Here is a 20304-nt window from a genome sequence, read left to right on the forward strand (position 1 = left end):
ATAACTTTTTTTTAAAAAAAAACGCATAAAATTTGCAAAATCTCATCGGTTCTTTATTTGAAACGTTAGATTGGTCCATGACATTTACTTTTTGAAGATAATTTCATTTAAATGTTGACCGCGGCTGCGTCTTAGGTGGTCCATTCGGAAAGTCCAATTTTGGGCAACTTTTTCGAGCATTTCGGCCGGAATAGCCCGAATTTCTTCGGAAATGTTGTCTTCCAAAGCTGGAATAGTTGCTGGCTTATTTCTGTAGACTTTAGACTTGACGTAGCCCCACAAAAAATAGTCTAAAGGCGTCAAATCGCATGATCTTGGTGGCCAACTTACCGGTCCATTTCTTGAGATGAATTGTTCTCCGAAGTTTTCCCTCAAAATGGCCATAGAATCGCGAGCTGTGTGGCATGTAGCGCCATCTTGTTGAAACCACATGTCAACCAAGTTCAGTTCTTCCATTTTTGGCAACAAAAAGTTTGTTAGCATCGAACGATAGCGATCGCCATTCACCGTAACGTTGCGTCCAACAGCATCTTTGAAAAAATACGGTCCAATGATTCCACCAGCGTACAAACCACACCAAACAGTGCATTTTTCGGGATGCATGGGCAGTTCTTGAACGGCTTCTGGTTGCTCTTCACTCCAAATGCGGCAATTTTGCTTATTTACGTAGCCATTCAACCAGAAATGAGCCTCATCGCTGAACAAAATTTGTCGATAAAAAAGCGGATTTTCTGCCAACTTTTCTAGGGCCCATTCACTGAAAATTCGACGTTGTGGCAGATCGTAAGTCTATTCATGATGAAATGTCAAAGCATACTGAGCATCTTTCTCTTTGACACCATGTCTGAAATCCCACGTGATCTGTCAAATACTAATGCATGAAAATCCTAACCTCAAAAGAATCACCCTTTATTATGTGTCACATTAGGGCATACAGTGGTAGTAAAAAATTTTAGTTAAATTTTCTTTGTGTGGATATATTTTTAAGGCGCCAATTGGTTACTGCCATAATTTTACTTGCAGCATACTCTCTAGGTCTGTCATTCTAAACACATATATGTTTATAGGCTATTTCATATTATATGCTTGCACTTAAAAATATTGTGTTAAAAAATTCGAGTTCAAGCATATATTTTTTAAACCTAAATGTATCAAAAACAGTCTTTATCGTCCGTGTAGGAAACTTGTTCGGAGGAAATGCGGGAGTCTTGAATCGCCAGGTCTAGAAGTGAGAGGTACGAAGACATACTTAATCGAAAATTGACAACACCGATCTGGTCTCTTTAGACATCCGTCCGCGTTGGCTGATAGGTGGTGATTTTTCTCGCAGTACTCTACTGCACTGGTTGTAAGATAGAGTTCTCTGAACTCCGTCTATATACGGTTTTAACCATTGGGTTAAAAATCGTACCATATGTGACTGTTAATCTGCGTTAGAAACGGCTCTTTCTGTCGATCAAAATTTATCTCTGCGTAATCCTAATTCCTCGAAAGCTTCGAGTCATGAAGTGTTCGTTTGGTAATCGAATTTCTTATTAATCTCTGGAATCAGATCAGGGTTATTAGCACGGGAGCTACCGTGGTGCAATGGTTAGCATGCCCGCCTTGCATACACAAGGTCGTGGGTTTGATTCCTGCTTCGACCGAACACCAAAAACTTTTTCAGCGGTGGATTATCCCACCTCAGAAATGCTGGTAACATTTCTGAGTGTTTCAAAGTGGTTTCACTGCAATGTGGGACGCCGTTCGGACTCGGTTATAAAAAGGAGGTCCCTTGTCATTGAGCTTAACATGGAATCGGGCAGCACTCAGTGACAAGAGGGAAGTTCACCACTGTGGTATCACAATGGACTGAATAGTCTCAGTGAGCCGGATAATGGACTGAATAGTCTCAGTGAGCCGGATACATGATATATGTGACTTATGTCTAAAACTGAACCGATTTCTTCCTCAGTCAATAGGGTTCTATTCTGATCCAAAATACATACTTTGCAAATACCATATTGAGTGTGAATTTCAAGTCGATTGGCCTAAAAGTGCCATCTAGACTTTGATCACCAAAAACTGTTGACAGACAGACGGACATGACTATATCGACTCAGGGGCACGGTTGCCACAGTTGCTAGAATTCTACCAAAAATGGTAGATTTTTTACTGTTTGGTAGATTGGTAGCATTCTTGATGTCTTGGTAGATTTGAAAAATTATTATTCCTCTCCAACTAAGATGTACTTTAACTTTTTTCTATACAAATAAAATATTGACAAAATTTTCTATAGAAATTAAATTTTGACAAAATTTTCTATAGAAATAAAATGTTGACAAAATTTATAGAAAATATTTATAGAAAATAAAATTTTGACAAAATTTTCTATAGAATTAAATTTTTTTGAAAAAATTTTCTATAGAAATAAAATTTTGACAAAATTTTCTATAGAATTAAATTTTTTTTGACAAAATTTTCTATAGAAATAAAATTTTGTCAAAATTTTCTATAGAAATAAAATTTTGTCAAAATTTTCTATAGAAATAAATTTTTGACAAAATTTTCTTTAGAAATAAAATTTTGACAAAATTTTTTATAGAAATAAAATTTGGCAAAATATTCTATCGAAATTAAATGTTGACAAAATTTTCTATAGAAATAAAATTTTGACAAAATTTTCGATAGAAATAAAATTTTGACAAAATTTTCTATAGAAATAAAATTTTGACAAAATTTTCTATAGAAATAAAATCTTGATAAAATTGTCTATAGAAATAAAATTTTTACAAAATTTTCTATAGAAATAAATTTTTTTGACAAAATTTTCTATAGAAATAAAATTTTGACAAAATTTTGTACAGTAATAAAATTTTGACAAAATTTTCTATAGAAGTAAAATTTTGACAAAATTTTCTATAGAATTAAATTTTTTTGACAAAATTTTCTATAGAAATAAAATTTTGACAAAATTTTCTATAGGAATAAAATTTTGTATAGAAATAAAATTTTGACAATATTTTCGATAGAAATAAATTATGACAAAATTTTTTATAGAAATAAAATATTGACAAAATTTTCTATAGAAATAAAATTTTGACAAAATTTTCTATAGAAATAAAATTTTGACAAAATTTTCTATCGAAATACAATTTTGACAAAATTTTCTCTAGAATTAAATTTTTTGACAAAATTTTCTATAGAAATAAAATTTTGACAAAATTTTGTGTAGAAATAAAATTTTGACAAAATTTTCTATAGAAATAAAATTTTGACAAAATTTTCTGTAGAAATTAAATTTTGACAAAATATTCTATAGGAAAAAAATTGACAAAATTTTGTATAGAAATAAAATTTTGACAAAATTTTGTGTAGAAATAAAATTTTGACAAAATTTTCTATAGAAATACAATTTTGACAAAATTTTCTGTAGAAATAAAATTTTGACAAAATATTCTATAGGAAAAAAATTGACAAAATTTTGTATAGAAATAAAATTTTGACAAAATTTTGTGTAGAAATAAAATTTTGACAAAATTTTCTATAGAAATAAAATTTTGACAAAATTTTCTGTAGAAATAAAATTTGGCAAAATATTCGATAGGAAAAAAATTGACAAAATTTTGTATAGAAATAAAATTTTGACAAAATTTTCTTTAGAAATAAAATTTTGACAAAATTTTCTATAGATCTAAATATTTTTGACAAGATTTTGTATAGAAATAAAATTTTGACAAAATTTTCTATAGAAATAAAATTTTGACCAAATTTTCTATATAGAAATATAATTTTGATAACATTTTCTATGGAAATAAAATTTTGACAAATTTTTTTATTGAAATAAAATTTTGACAAATTTTTCTATACAAATAAAATTTTGACAAAATTTTCGATACAAATAAAATGTTTACAAAATATTCTATGGAAATAAAATTTTGACAAAATTTTCTATACAAATAACATTTTGACAAATTTTTCTATAGAAATAATATTTTGACAAAATTTTCTATAGAAATAAAATTTTTACAAAATTTTCTTAGAAATAAAATTTTGACAAATTTTTCTAAATTTTTACAAAATTTTCTATATAGAAATAAACTTTTGACAAAATTTTCTATAGAAATAAAATTTTGACAAAATATTCTATAGAAATAAAATTTTGACAAAATTTTCTATAGAAATAAAATTTTGTCAAATTTTCTATAGAAATAAAATTTTGATAAAGTTTTCTTAGAAATAAAATTTTCACAAATTTTTCTATAGAAATAAAATTTTGACAAAATTTCCTATAGAAATAAAATTTTGACAAAATGTTCTATAGAAATAAAATGTTAACAAAATTTTCTATAGAAATAAAATTTTTACAAAATTTTCTTTAGTAGTAAGATTTTGACAAAACCGACAGAGGCACCATGTGTTTAACACGTCTCCTTCGAGGTGTTGCAAACATATGCACTAACTCCCAACACAAAAATTGGAAGTAATTACTTTTACTTCACAAGAAGATCTTTTGAGGTGATATATAAAAACTTTTGATTTTACGCCATTGTCGTAATAAGTTTAAAATTTCTGAAGTTTACTGTGTATGGGTAATTTACAGTTAGGACAAGTAAAATAATGGAAATTTCCAAAAAAAAAAAAATATACAAATATTTAAAAAGTGTATCGATTCATTTCGAAAAGATAAGAAAAGTTGCATTTTTTAAGTGTATCCTAATTATTTAAACTGAGTTTGGAAATTTTGAATAGCATGATATGAAGAACTGTTGCATAATGAATGAAGCGGATGCTAAAAAAAAGTGCTTCCACTCAGAAAGAACGATTTCATTGCTTTTGTGGCTGGGTTATCATTCCAAAGTGCGGCACAGGGTATAAACAGGCAATTTACACTGACAGATCTTAACCAGACATCCCTATTACGGTTCATTTGAGCCTTGTATTCTTGAATATATTTCACTAAGATTTTTGATTTGTTCAACCACTGTCCTTAAAATATTTCAAATAAAAGTAATTTCATATGAACTCCCACATATCCGTCGTGATTTGCATCTTTTTATTATCCCAGCCCAGGCACCAGAAAAAGTTTGAATTCGTATTTTTTCCATACATTACCCACACATAAACACTCTACATTATAAACCACAAACTTTAACGACTACCAGATGGAGTAAATAGAATGTGATTTTCCTTTTGTGAAAATTTTATGATTGTGATAAACTGACAGTTTATAATCTGATAATAATAATTTCATTTAAACAAAACAAAGCCTCCTCTTCTCGCCCTCCATATATTTTCATGTTTATTTGCTAGAAAATCCATTAAAATATGGCTTGGTCATGGACGAGACACCAGTGATAAACATATACATACTCGTATCATAGATATGTATGGGTGTTTGTAGCCTCTTAATGAAATAAAACTATTTTGTTTATTTAATAAAAACTGTTATGAAAATATTAAATAAATACTTTAGATATGTTTTGATAATGTAGACAACAAAATAAATATATAGGGAAAAATCACAATTGCCTTGGATCAGAGTCTATTTTTGGGGGATGGGCAACAGATTGTCGTTGTCGCCTTGCGTCCATTGAAATTAAAGTTTAAATTGTTATACACATAAACCATCCTCTTCCGTTTTGTTTTTTTTTTTGCAAAAAAACAAACACTAAACTTTTTCGAGTTGAGTTGATTCATTTATCAAATTAAAAATAACGACCCCTATAGAAAATATTCTAATGACTTGAACGTGGGGAATATGGACTATATCAACAACTATGACACCTCACCTCCACCTCCAGCATCACTTTGATGATGTGAATATTCCTGTATATATTTGCCATGATATTCTACCCAACCCAAGCAAAAGTCTCCCTATTTAGTTTAGAGAATTTTTAGATGAAGGGTTATATTTTCCCCCAAACTATTTCTCATTTATTGCTATCAGTTTCATTTGAGTTTTCCTGATGAGTTTTTAATGAATTTAATTAAAATAAAACAAAGTTGCTTACACACAAAAAATATGGTTATAAATTAATATATCCATAAACTTTTCTTTTGTTTATTTTTGACATATTTTGTGTGACAAAGTTTATGACACGCACATGTATACGTTCTATAATTTCCAAGAATGGTGTGGTGGAATGAAACCAGACTATTAGAATTTGGCGGGTTGTTTTAATTATAAATAATAATAAAGAAACAGGGTGAACCATTATTGTGTATACGACGATGTATTGACATTTTCGAAATTAAAATTGACAAACTTGAATTAAATTTGAATAACCTCAAATCGGGTGAAGACGATTAACAATGATTTCCATAAGAAATCCGAAGTGAATATATAAAAGTTTCCTATGAAAACTCTACGTCGTATTGGGTTACTTGATAATATATAGAATTTAAGGGGGTTTTGATGACAGTTATTCTCCCAAACAGATCAGTTCAGTTCAGATTCTACCTACAAAGACTAGACCAGATTCTGGATTTATAAGAACGAATTTTTATTGAGTTTTAGAAGAATCATAAACATTTCGAATAAGCAATAAAATGAAGAAATTTTACTTTCTGTTTCTAGCAGTGAAATTGGTCTATATGGAGGCCTTACAATTTACGCAAATCGGATAAAACTACGGTTTCTAGAAGCCCGGGAGATCGGTCTATATAGGGGCTATTCCAAAAACATTGACCGATACACACCATATTCAAAACTTGGACCGATATAGCCCATCTTCAACCTTGACCTACCTGCATAAAAAAAACTAATCTGTGCCAAATTTCAGGACGATAGCGCCATTATTGAATGCTGTAGCGTGATTACAAAAGGCACACAGACGGACATGGTTATATCGTCTTAGAATTTCTCCCTGATCAAGAATATATATAGTTTATATAGTCGGAAATCGATATTTCGTTGTGTTACAAACGGAATAACAAACTTATTATGCCCCCATCACCACGTTTCCTGGACGTTTCGTCGGCTTTTTTTCTGACTTTTTAAAGAGGTTCTATGATAAAACTTTTGAATCTGTGATTGATACTATCATTTTTATGATTCAAGCAATTTCAATAAAAAAAATTAATTGGATCAACTAATTTCGTGAAATGTAAATAAATAATAACTGAATATTAATTCAGATAAACACATTTTCTGTGCATAGATCGAATCAAGGTCACAGGCCGAATCAATTTATCTATGTTCGTTTATCTTATCATTAACTATTCAGGATTTTTTTTGGCTCAACAAAGAAATTTGTTGAATTCTAAGAAAATTAAGATACTCATCTATGTTATCGGTAGGTTAGGTGGCAACCCGACGTATCAGGCTCACTTAGACTATTCAGTCCATTGTGATACCACATTGGTGAACTTCTCTCTTATCACTGAGTGCTGCCCGATTCCATGTTAAGCTCAATGACAAGGGACCTCCTTTTTATAGCCGAGTCCGAACGGCGTTCCACATTGCAGTGAAACCACTTAGAGAAGCTTTGAAACCCTCAGAAATGTCACCAGCATTACTGAGGTGGGATAATCCACCGCTGAAAAACTTTTTGGTGTTCGGTCGAAGCAGGAATCGAACCCACGACCTTGTGTATGCAAGGCGGGCATGCTAACCATTGCACCACGGTGGCTCCGGTAATATGGTTTCGAAGTAAAATAAAATTACGAATGGCCGACTGTTTCGCTTTAGACTATCCGGAAATCATAAAGAATACACCATGTATTAGGTCCTGCTGTAGAAAATCTATAGGTTTAGAATCGATATGTAAAAGGGACTCACCAACTTTTTTTTTTTTGTTTGTATCAAGTGAAATCTATTAATGGAATTTTTATGTTGAAAAAAATCAATATGAAACTTTTTCTAGTTACCAATGTTGGGTAATTGACAACAGAATAATTATGAACCCATATGAACCAATTTTCGCATAGAAATTATAGGGTCAAATTTCAACTGGATTAGATGAAATTTCTTCCTCCATGAGGCTTCAGAAATCAAAATGGCACCTATACCTAAAAGAGTCCATTTTCATATTATCCAACCCACATAAATTTCAGCCGATTCTTACGAAGTTTGCTCCATCAATGGGCCAAGTCAAATCTGAAGATCGGTTTATATGGGGGCTACATGTCATTATGGACAGATAGGGACCAATTTTACAATGGAGTTAACAGGTTGGCTGATAAGTTCCCGGTCTGACACATACATGGCGTCGCTTGTATTAAATGCATATTATTTTTATATAGTACCAACCTTCAAATGATTCGTGTCAAAATTTGACGTCTGTAAGTCAATTATTTTATGAGATATAGCGTCTTTTGTGAAGCAACTTTTGTTATTGTGAGAAAATGGAAAAAAAGGAATTTCGTGTTTTGATAAAATACTGTTTTCTGAAGGGAAAAATACGGTGGAAGCAAAAACTTGGCTTGATGAGTTTCCGGACTCTGCCCCAGGGAAATCAACAATAATTGATTGGTATGCAAAATTCAAGCGTGTTGAAATGAGCACGGAGGACAGTGAACGCAGTGGACGCCCGAAAGAGGTGGTTACCGACGAAAACATCAAGAAAATCCACAAAATGATTTTGAATGACCGTAAAATGAAGTTGATCGAGATAGCAGAGGCCTTAAAGATATCAAAGGAACGTGTGGGTCATATCATTCATCAATATTTGGATATGCGGACGCTCTGTGCAAAATGGGTGCCGCGCGAGCTCACATTTGACCAAAAACAACAACGTGTTGATGATTCTGAGCGGTGTTTGCAGCTGTTAACTCGTAATACACCCGAGTTTTTCCGTCGATATGTGACAATGGATGAAACATGGCTCCATCACCACACTCCTGAGTCCAATCGACAGTCGGCTGAGTGGACAGCGACCGGTGAAACGTCTCCGAAGCGTGGAAAGACTCAAAAGTCCGTTGGCAAAGTACACAGAAAAAAAAAGAGTCTCGTAAATTTAAGAAGATTTTTACAATAATTTATTACAAGAATTTTCCAGAATTTTAGTTCATTTTTCGTATCTTCAACGAAAATTAACTACTCGAAAGGAAATTTTACAAATTCTAAGTAGCAATCGTTTAGTTCATGGCCTACAAAATACGATGGAAATTTCCTTAAAAAATTTCTTAACTGGTAGTTGAAAATTCGTTTGTCATGCTATAAATCTACTTGTGAAATGTAAAGTACTTTCTAAATAATAAGTGCAATTTACTATAAGATTTTTTTGTATGAGAAAATATTTTTTTACGAAAAATGAACTTGAAAGTGGATAGCAATTTCTTACTGACAATTCTTATAGTTAATAATTGTTGGTAAAAAATTACCCAATGAAATATTTTTAGTTCACATGTAATTAAATTTATAGACATTTTCGTCAAAAATGGTAGATAACATTTCTTGAAAATTTTGCAAATTTTAAGTTAAACGTTTCATCGTTCATAAACTGGTGTGCCTTTACGAATATTATTCTTAGAGTAAATTTTCAGCAGATGCGATGAACTAATGAATAGTACAGAGATTTTTATCGGCATAGTGGAATGTGATTAATGTAAAGATGATGTTACTTGAGTTTTGTTGTGTATACATGAGCGTGGGTTGTTTTTATTTTTGTTCATTTAGTGGTTTGTGTGTGTGTGTGTTTATTGTGTGGATGGTTTATTTGGCTGGATGAGGTGTTGTTTTCAATAAAGGCACATGTGTTTTTGTTGTTGTAGGAATGTTTTGGCTTTGCTTGGTTTTGTTTGTCATGCTTCAGTTGTATATTTGGCGTTGGCGTGGACTGTTGCATCTTTTAAGTAGGTATGCAACAAGGGAATATAAAGGCATGGAATATTTTGGATTTTTGAGACATATATTGGTGTTTGTTTATTAAACCTTTTAAATGAAAGTTATTAATATTTTATCGGTAGTTTAGAAAAAAGTTATTACGAATATTTAGGAAAATATGTTGAAAGTGTATTGAAATTTTTAGTATTCTATTAATTAATATTCAATTCCAGATGAATTTGGAAAATTTTTATTATATCTCAGCGTATAGTTTATTCATAAATTGGTAAGTATTTTTTTAACATGACTTTCTTTTAAAAAGAATATTTTTTATGTATATTATTATTTGTTAATTATTTTTTTTTTTGGAAACCAGTTTAATGTTTTTCTTTGTTGTAAAAAAAATATTTAATTTCAGAGCAACTCCAGATGGATTCGGACAAATTTAAAAAATAGAGAATTGGTAAGTTTTCTTTTAAAAATTGGCTTTATTTCAACTAGAATATTTACGTTTTTGTGACCTTTTATCATCAAAATTACAGATTTTTAATGCCTTATTTTAGTATTTTTTAATCAAATTTTTTGGAAACCAATGTAATATTTTTAATGTAAAAACAAATATTTAATTTCAGAATAACCCCTTAAAAATTTGGACAAATTTTTAGTACTCCTTTGCCTGTAATTTAATAGTGAATTGGTAAGGATTCTTTAACTTTCTTTTAGCCCTGGACAGTCATCCTTATTTTTTGTACTTAACGTCATCCTTCGTCATTTTGACTACGGCTCATTTCAAGACGCTATAATTTTCATCGTGAGCGAAAAAGTGAACCAAACTTGAGTTTATTTTCTTATTCAATTTGGTTTTAAGTAGTATAAAACAAAAATTAATAAAACGGTCGAATTAGTATAACTTAAATTTACCATTTCCCAATAGACTAAAATGCATTTTAAATCGAAAATGAAATTACGTGTCGTCATTTTGACGAATGATGACTGTCTAGGGTTATCAAGAATATTTGGTTTTTTATGCATATTATTATTTTTTTCATTAAATTTTTTGAAAACTTATTTAATAATTTTATTTAATATTTAATTTCAGAGTAACCCAAATAAATTTGGACAACTTTTTATATTTCCCCTCAGCGTACAATTTAATAGAGAATTGGTAAGTTTTATATTAAAACTTTGGCTTTCTTTCAACTAGAATATTTATTTTATTATATCCTTCACATCGATAAAAACACAGTTTTATGAGTTTATATAGAATACTTCATTATTTCTCTAATTGTTTCAGGTACAAATTTTATGAGATACGTTTTCCAAAGAAAAGTTGAATTCCTTACACCATTTGATAAAATGCCCCCAAATATGGTAAGTTACAAGCTAAAATAAAGATTTAAAAAATTATATTTCATTACATGGTGTTAATTTTTAACAATTTTCATCATTGCTTCCATTTTTTTCCAGCAAGATATGTGAAAAAATTACCTACGATGAATAAAACAAGGATAAGTCAAAATGTTCAAACAGCGAGTTCAAATGAACTACTCTCTGTTCCACGTGGTCATAATTTTTATTCACAAAAAACATTGTATTAAGAACTTTCATCATAAGTTTTTATAATAAAGTACTTTTGCTTAAAGAAAGTTTAATTTTAATGTATGAAAATTTTCATAATAGTAAAACAGTTTGTTGTTCCTTTAATTATTTAATTTCTCTGTACTGTGGAATGATTGATTTAAAAATAGTTTAGTCGTCGACATTTTAAAGAGACTGTTAACCAATTTTTATTATCGGGTTTCCCAAAAAATAAGCAAGTAAAACAAAATAATACTGACTTTTTAACTTGGTAGTGGTATATAAATCTTATGGCGTTGTAAAAATGAACTAAAATACAATGTTATAGATGAACTAAAATTTAAGAGAATTATAAACTAGACAAGTTGAAAAAAATCTTAAGGGCTAAATCATGGTCAATATTACTACAGTTTAGTTCATTTTGCAATGGAAAAGGGTTCACTGTTTTTTCAGTGTAATGGCCTCTGTTTTTTGGGATGCGCACATGGAATAATTTTTATCGATTACCAGACTATTATATGGCGTTATTTGAGCGTTTGAAGATCGAAATCGCGGCAAAACGGCCCCATATGAAGAAGAAAAAAGTGTTGTTCCACCAAGACAACGCACCGTGCCACAAGTCATTGAGAACGATGGCAAAAATTCATGAATTGGGCTTCGAATTGCTTCCCCACCCACCGTATTCTCCAGATCTAGCCCCAGCGACTTTTTCTTGTTCTCAGACTTCAAAAGGATGCTTGCAGGGAAAAAATTTGGCTGCAATGAAGAGGTGATCGCCGAAACTGAGGCCTATTTTGAGGCAAAACCGAAGGAGTACTACCAAAATGGTATCAAAAAATTGGAAGGTCCTTATAATCGTTGTATCGCTCTTGAAGGGAACTATGTTGAATAATAAAAACGAATTTTGACAAAAAAAATGTGGTTTTCTTTGCTATACCGGGGACTTATCAGCCAACCTGTTAAAAGAGATACAAAATTGGAAAATCGGGTTTTCAACTTATATACTTCCTGTGAAAAAAGAAAAGTCGTGGTTAAATTTTTGTAATTTTCAAATTCGACTCACCAACTTTTGTTTTTTTTTATCAAGTGAAATCTACTAATCGAATTTTTGTGTTGAAAAAAATCAATATGAAACTTTTTCTAGTGACCAATGTTGGCTAATTGACAACAGAATAATTATGAACGGATATGAACCAATTTTCGCATAGAAATTAAAGGGCCAAATTTCAACTGGATTAGATGAAATTTGTTCCTCCATGAGGCTTCAGAAATCAAAATGGCAGCTATACCTAAAAGGGTCCGTTTTCATATTATCCAACCCACATAAATTTCAGCCGGATCTTACGAAATTTGCTCCACCAAAGTCAAATCTGAATATCGGTTTATATGGGGGCCACATGTCATTATGGACAGATAGGGACCAATTTTACAATAGAGTTAAGAAGCATTGGCATCGAGTACCAAATTTGAGTTTAATAGACGGACGGAAGCAATACTTCGATGTGTGAAATCGGGCAGCACTCAGTGATAAGAGAGAAGTTCACCAATGTGGTATCACAATGGACTGAATAGTCTAAGTGAGCCTGATACGTCGGGCTGCCACCTAACCTAATACTTCGATGTGTTACCTAACCTAATACTTCAATGTGTTACCTATGTTGGAGGGTATAAAAAATGGTCTAAAATAACTCAATGCACTCAATCTTCGAAATTTCGATGTCATGATTCGCTACAAAAATCTTTTGGAGAATCCTGTTCTCTTCGCCATATTTTTCCTATGGCGAAGAGAACAGGTCTTTCTTCATTAAATTCCATAATGAATCGCTACTACTATGTTACCATTTTATACAGACTATTAGTATACATTGCTAAAAATTCACCTTTATTCCTTCCTCGCTCCCATTAATAAGAGGTTGCTTTGCTATGCATCAGAAGAGGGTAAGGTCAATACGATAATGAAGACCATTAGCAAAATGGTGTTCAGCTACATAAATGTTCATTAAAAATTCAACTGCTGTTGAATGGAAATGAGTTTCGAATAAACTTAAGTAAACATAATTTGTGGATCAATTTATTTTCTAGAAAATTTGAATAATAATATTTTTTTTTATTTACTACTAGCAAACCTATTTAAAATACCCCCGCAATATAATAAAGTTTTAAATGAAAGCAATACATTTAAAGGTCAAAATGTTTCGTTTATTATTTTTTGTTACAAATGTACTATGATAAAATTGTCCAATATTGGCATTTTGATTCTGTGATTGAATTAAATTGCTCTCATGCATTTGCTTGATTTTATTTAAAACAATATTTGAAATATTTACATTGCATACGAAATTTTTGCTATTTTGCTATTTCATTTTTACTTCCATATTGCCCCCTAGGCAAACATACTAATTTCAAACAAAATTGTTTTTATGAAGCGTTAGAAACCAACAAAAAAGAATGCCACTTTGAAAAACTATTAATTTTTTTCCCGCCAAAGCCATTCCGCTCGATTGTATTAAACGAAAAGCCATCTATCGAACGTGATAACTGCAGGGTGGATATATAATATACATAATTTTTCTATTTTTTCACATTCATGACATTTGGCGATTTTAGCATAAATGTTATATTTTTATGTTGTTCTTTTTCGGGGGGAGAATATTTAGATTGGTTTTTTGTCGTTATTGGATATTACTTCATGTAAAATATATAGAGTAAAACAAATTGCTAAAACACAGCTTTTAAAGGCTCAAATTTTAGAGCAATTTTATTTCGAAATAAAATTGAATATTTGTTTTTATAGTAAATTTTCATTTTTGTTGTTGTTTTTTTTTTTGTTTTGGGATGGTTCTCAATTTCCGTCCATATAAATAAATTGCAGCATTATGTTCGAAATGTAAATAAATAGAAACTGAATATTGCAATACTGTATTGACAAATCTGCTACTGTCAATATAATTACACTCAAACAGATTTGTAAAAAAAAAAACTGAAACAAATATGAGAGTTTGGGTCGGTGAAAGCAGATTACATGATAATATCCTAAACTATCCTTACTGAATTATAAGTGCGCATAAAACAAAATCGCTTACAATTTTCCAATAAACAAAAACACTGGATCGTATGACGTTAACATAAGGACTAAAAAAAGCGGGTAACTATACAAAGAAAAACTAAGAAACAAAATTCAAGACAAACGAAATTCTTCTTTGTTCAAAAATATTCACTTTAAGAGTAACTAAACTCAAATTTACGATTCTCTTTAATTTTTGATTATATTTCTTATATCTTAGTGTCAAAAGACAACTTCTAATCTTTCAGAATAACCCACTTCACAATTTCTAACTTATGTCCTTATGAGTGTAAAAGAACGTCAATAAAAGAATGTAAATTTTCTGGTAAATTGTGCACTCAGGAAAAGTTTACATGGATCCAAAGATTTTTACCTTCTCTTTATCATTTTGGTATTGATTCCGAGTCAATGATGCCGCTTCTTTATAGTACGGACATTGTTTAGGATGCTATCTAGCTTTAAATCTAGGCTCTATAAAATTAATACAGATACTCATTTGTCGAATTTCCATTCTGTCTACACGTATAAATAAAAATTTGTTAAAAATCCACAATATAACAGATATTTCAAAGTAAAACATATTTTTGTTTAATTTCAAAAAAACTTTAAACTAAAGATGCAAATTCCTCCAAAAGAAGTATTAGCCTATTTTTATACCCTCCACCATAGGATGGGGGTATATTAACTTTGTCATTCCGTTTGTAACACATCGAAATATTGCTCTAAGACCCCATAAAGTATATATATTCTGGGTCGTGGTGAAATTCTGAGTCGATCTAAGCATGTCCGTCCGTCCGTCCGTCTGTCCGTCTGTCCGTCCGTCCGTCTGTCCGTCTGTCCGGCTGTCCGTCCGTCTGTGGAAATCACGCTAACTTCCGAACGAAACAAGCTATCGACTTGAAACTTGGCACAAGTAGTTGTTATTGATGTAGGTCGGATGGTATTGAAAATGGGTCATATCGGACCACGTTTACGTATAGCCCCCATATAAACCGATCCCCAAATTTGGCTTGGGGAGCCTCCCGGAGCAGCAAAATTCATCCGATCTGGTTGAAACTTGGTACGTGGTCTTAGTATACGGTCTCTAACAACCATGCAAAAATTGGTCCATATCAGTCCATAATTATATATAGCCCCCATATAAACCGATCCCCTGATTTGACCTCCGGAGCCTCTTGGAGGGGCAAAATTCATCCGATCCGATTGAAATTTGGTACCTGATGTTAGTATATGGTCTCTAACAACCATGCAAAAATTGGTCCATATCGGTCCATAATTATATATAGCCCCCATATAAACCGATCCCCAGATTTGACCTCCGGAGACTTTTGGAGGGGCAAAAATTCATCCGATCCGGTTGAAATTTGGTACCTGATGTTAGTATACGGCCTCTAACAACCATGCAAAAATTGGTCCATATCGGTCCATAATTATATATAGCTCCCATATAAACCGATCCCCAGATTTGACCACCGGAGCCTCTTGGAGGAGCAAAATTCATCCGATCCGGTTGAAATTTAGTACGTGGTCTTAGTATACGGTTTTTAACAACCATGCAAAAATTGGTCCATATCGGTCCATAATTATATATAGCCCCCATATAAACCGATCCCCAGATTTGACCTCCGGAGCCTCTTGGAGGGGCAAAATTCATCCGATCCGGTTGAAATTTGGTACCTGATGTTAGTTTACGGCCTCTTATAACCATGCAAAAATTGGTCCATATCGGTCCATAATTATATATAGCCCCCATATAAACCGATCCCCAGATTTGACCTCCGGAGCCTCTTGGAAGAGCAAAATTCATCTGATCCAGTTGAAATTTGGTACATGGTGTTAGTATATGGTCTCTAACAACCATGCAAAAATTGGTCCATATCGGTCCATAATTATATATAGTTCCCATATAAACCGTCCCCAGATTTGACGTCCGGAACCTCTTGGAGGAGCAAAAGTCATCCGATACGGTTGAAATTTGGTACATTTTGTCAATATATGGCCTCTAACAGCCATGTAAAAATTGGTCCATATCGGTCTTTAGTTATATATAGCCGATGACTTATTACACAAAAATTGGTCCATATCGCCAAAAATAATCTACCAAAACTTTATTTCCATAGAAAATTTTGTCAAATTTTATTACTATAGAAAGTTTTGTCAAAATTTCACTTCTATAGAAAGTTTTGTCAAAAGTTTATTTCTATACAAATGTTTGTCAAAATTTTATTTCCATAGAAAATTTTGTCAAAATTTTATTTCTATAGAAAATTTTGTAATCTACCAAAACTTTATTTCCATAGAAAATTTTGTCAAATTTTATTACTATAGAAAGTTTTGTTAAAATTTCATTTCTATAGAAAGTTTTGTCAAAAGTTTATTTCTATAGAAATGTTTGTCAAAATTTTATTTCTATAGAAAATTTTGTAAAAAATTTATTTCTGTAGAAAATTTTGTCAACATTTTATTTCTATACAAAATTTTGTCAAAATTTCATTTCTATACAAAATTTTGTCAACATTTTATTTCTATAGAAATTTTTGTCAAAATTGTATTGCTATAGAAAATTTTGTCAAGTTTTTATTTTTATAGAAAATTTTGTCAAATTTTTATTTCTATAGAAAATTTTGTCAAAATTTTATTTCTATAGAAAATTTTGTCAAGGTTTCATTTCTATAGAAAATTTTGTCAAGGTTTCATTTCTATAGAAAATTTTGTCAAAATTTTATTTCTATAGAAAATTTTGTCAAACTAGATTATATACGTATTTAATCGGCCTTTTTTTGTTTAATATATACCCCGTATGGGCTAACTTACAATTTAGAAGACAGTGTTAAAAAGTTTTACGATACCTTGCCATCGGCAAGTGTTATCGCAACCCAAGTAATTCGATTGTGGATGACAGCCTTTAGTAGAAGTTCCTACGCAATCCATGGTGGAGGGTACATAAGATTCGGCCTGGCCGAACTTACGGCCGTATATACTTGTTATATCTAAGATTCAATATTTCAGTTAATTTATAGATTATTTCTTTAAATCAAAAATATTTGCTTATTGCAAAAACATACGATATTAATTAAGAGAGATTTCTCTATATCAAAAATAATTGCCTTACTGCAAAAACACATGATATTAATTAAGGGACTATCATTTCAAATGTTCATGTCTTAAATTTGAAGAAGAAAATGTTTAAAATAAAGATTATTAACGTTTTTATTTAAGTTTTCATTCTTCTAAAGAAGTTTGCCAACATCAAAATAAGATTCCACACGCAGAGAAGCAATATGTTCACCTCACACATCTTTCAATATCAAAATGTTATTTTTGGATGGTTACCATGTCAAATGCTTGTCACAAAAATGTTGTTTAAGAGTTCACCGAAAGTGGAAAAAACAGTCGAAAAAAATCTCAATCGAAATTTTGTTCGCACAATTTATCCACAAATCGAAAATTCATGAAACCGATCTTTGCAATAATCCAAAAAAGTCCTACTCAAGCATTTTTTATAATTGGACAAAGATAAAAATTATTTTTTTCCAATAGAAGAAAAAATTAAAAGTCGAACTTTTGGAACTTCTCCGACACAACAGGTGTCATATCCCAGATAAGTACATAATATGTAAAATACGGCTAGAGCCTACAGGTGTCATATCCAAGATAAATACATAATTTTATGTTATTTTCCCATTTAATTTCATGAAAGTCTAAAAGCCCAAAATTTTTTACGATTTTCCCTATTTTTATACCCTGCGCCACACTGTGTGTGGAACCGGGTATTATAAGTTAGTGCATATGTTTGTTTGCAATACCCAGAAGGAGACGAGATAGACACATGGTGTCTTTGGCAAAAATGCTCAGGGTGGCCTCCTGAGTCGATATAGTCATGTCCGTCTGTCTATGAACACATTTTTGTGATCAAAGTCTAAGTCACAGTTTTAGTCCAATCGACTTCAAATTTGCCACAAGATTGTGTTTTGGCTCAGAATAGAAACCTATTGATTTTGGAAGAAATCGGTTCAGATTTAGATATAGCTCCCATATATATATTTCGCGCGATATGGACTAATATGGTCCCAAAAGCCAGAGTTTTACCCCAATTTGATTGAAATTTTGTACTAGGAATACAATTAGTAGTGTAGTCAAGTGTGCCAAATTTTATTGAAATCGGTTTAGATTTAGATATAGCTCCCATATATATCGTTCGCCCGATTTACACTCATATGACCACAGTGGCCAATCTTTTTCTCCGATTTAATTGAAATTTTGCACAGGGAGTAGAATTAGCATTGTAAAGGGTGGTTAAATTGTAAGGGCCGATGTTGAAAGTGAACCACACCTAAAGTTTTTTTTTTTCGAATTTTATTTGACATTTCTCTATTTCAGACTTACTCAATTTGAACCATGGACGTCGTGAATGGGCAGAGTGGTTCCAAGAAATGGCAACAGTAGATTATCAATTTTCGAAGAAAATCATCTTCAGTGATGAGGCACATTTCTACCTCAGTGGATTCGTCAATAAACAGAATTGCCGCATTTGGGCGAATGAGAATCCAAGAGTGATTGTAACGAAAAACCAATGCACCCACGAAGAGTGACTGTTTGGTGTGGTTTATGGGATGGTGCCATCATCGGGCCGTATTTTTTCCAAAATGAGGCTGGTCAGGCAGTTACTGTGAATGATGTTCGCTATCGGGAGATGATAACGAACTTTTTATGGCCCGAATTGGAAGATATGGATGTGGACGATATGTGGTTTCAGCAGGACGGTGCCACTTGCAACACAGCTAACGAAACAATGGCTCTTTTGCGCAACAAATTCAATGGCCGTGTTATCTCACGTAATGGCGATGTCAATTGGCCGCCAAGATCATGTGATTTGACACCGTTGGACTTTTTTCTTTGGGGTTATTTGAAAGAAAAGGTGTACGTCGATAAGCCAGCAACAATGCAAGAGCTAAAGGATGAGATAATTCGGCACATTAACGGCATAGAACCTCCATTATGCCTCAGCGTCATCGAAAATTTGGACGATCGGATGAAGGTGTGCCACCGAGGTCGCGGCGCCCATTTGGCCGATTTCTTGTTCCATACATAATTGAGTAATACCAATATATCATAATAAAATAAAATTACAATAATTTCCTAAATAGTTTGTGTTTTATTCAAAATCAACATCGGCCCTTCAAATTTTAGCCACCCTTTATTTACTCAGCAGAAATTATCATTGTCAAATAATTACCTGCTAGTCCAAAATCGGTAAGCAATTAATAATAAATAGAAATCTTGCTTACTTTTTCAAGGGAAGGGTTCTACGGGCAAATTACTTTTCTGCAGCATTACCAAAAGTGGACGAGATATGATAAAACAGTGTAGATTTCCAGAAATAAAGAACAAATCTACGGTATTTCTAGGAGTATAACACAAATCTTCTTGGTAAGCAGTTTTCCACCATGGTGGATAATATTTTATTAAGTTTGTTTTCATAATACTCGATCACTGAAAAATTGATGTATAATAGTTTTTTCAGATCAACTACTTACCCAGGTTTTTCTAGGCAATAATTTCATAACACTCAACGTCTGATTAGACTTAGAATAAATTCCATAAAATGGAAATAGTTGAAGTAAGGTAAAATAAAATAGGTCTACTACAAATTACTTAATGTTAACCTGACTCTTCCAAAACATTTATGAACTTTAAGTAAAAATAAAATATCAATATCTCTAAAATCAAGCTTAAAATGCAATACACATTTTATGGTCTATCTCTATTTAATTTTGCTGCATTTTACCATTTGGCATTTCCACGCCACTAAAACAAACATTTTAAGCCGTAATAAAAACCAATATCGGCATTAGACGAAATCAAAGAAGATATTATCTTGGTTTGTTAAGCTGCCTATTAATATTTCAAATTT

At 31.6% G+C, this 20304-nt stretch overlaps 1 protein-coding gene and 1 long non-coding RNA gene across 12 annotated transcripts in view; one reads left to right on the top strand and one right to left on the bottom strand.

Moving 5' to 3' along the window:
- LOC142222608 (collagen alpha chain CG42342) overlaps window positions 1-20304 on the bottom strand; it is a 730115-nt gene that overhangs the window by 71746 nt on the left and 638065 nt on the right. The gene's annotated exons all lie outside the window — the stretch shown is intronic.
- Window positions 9978-10568, top strand: LOC142219476 (uncharacterized). The gene is made up of 3 exons (XR_012717594.1): window positions 9978-10034; window positions 10167-10211; window positions 10381-10568. It is a non-coding gene; the product is annotated as an uncharacterized LOC142219476 (long non-coding RNA).

Source organism: Haematobia irritans, chromosome 1 (assembly GCF_050003625.1).
Source record: "Haematobia irritans isolate KBUSLIRL chromosome 1, ASM5000362v1, whole genome shotgun sequence".
NCBI lineage: Eukaryota > Metazoa > Arthropoda > Insecta > Diptera > Muscidae > Haematobia > Haematobia irritans.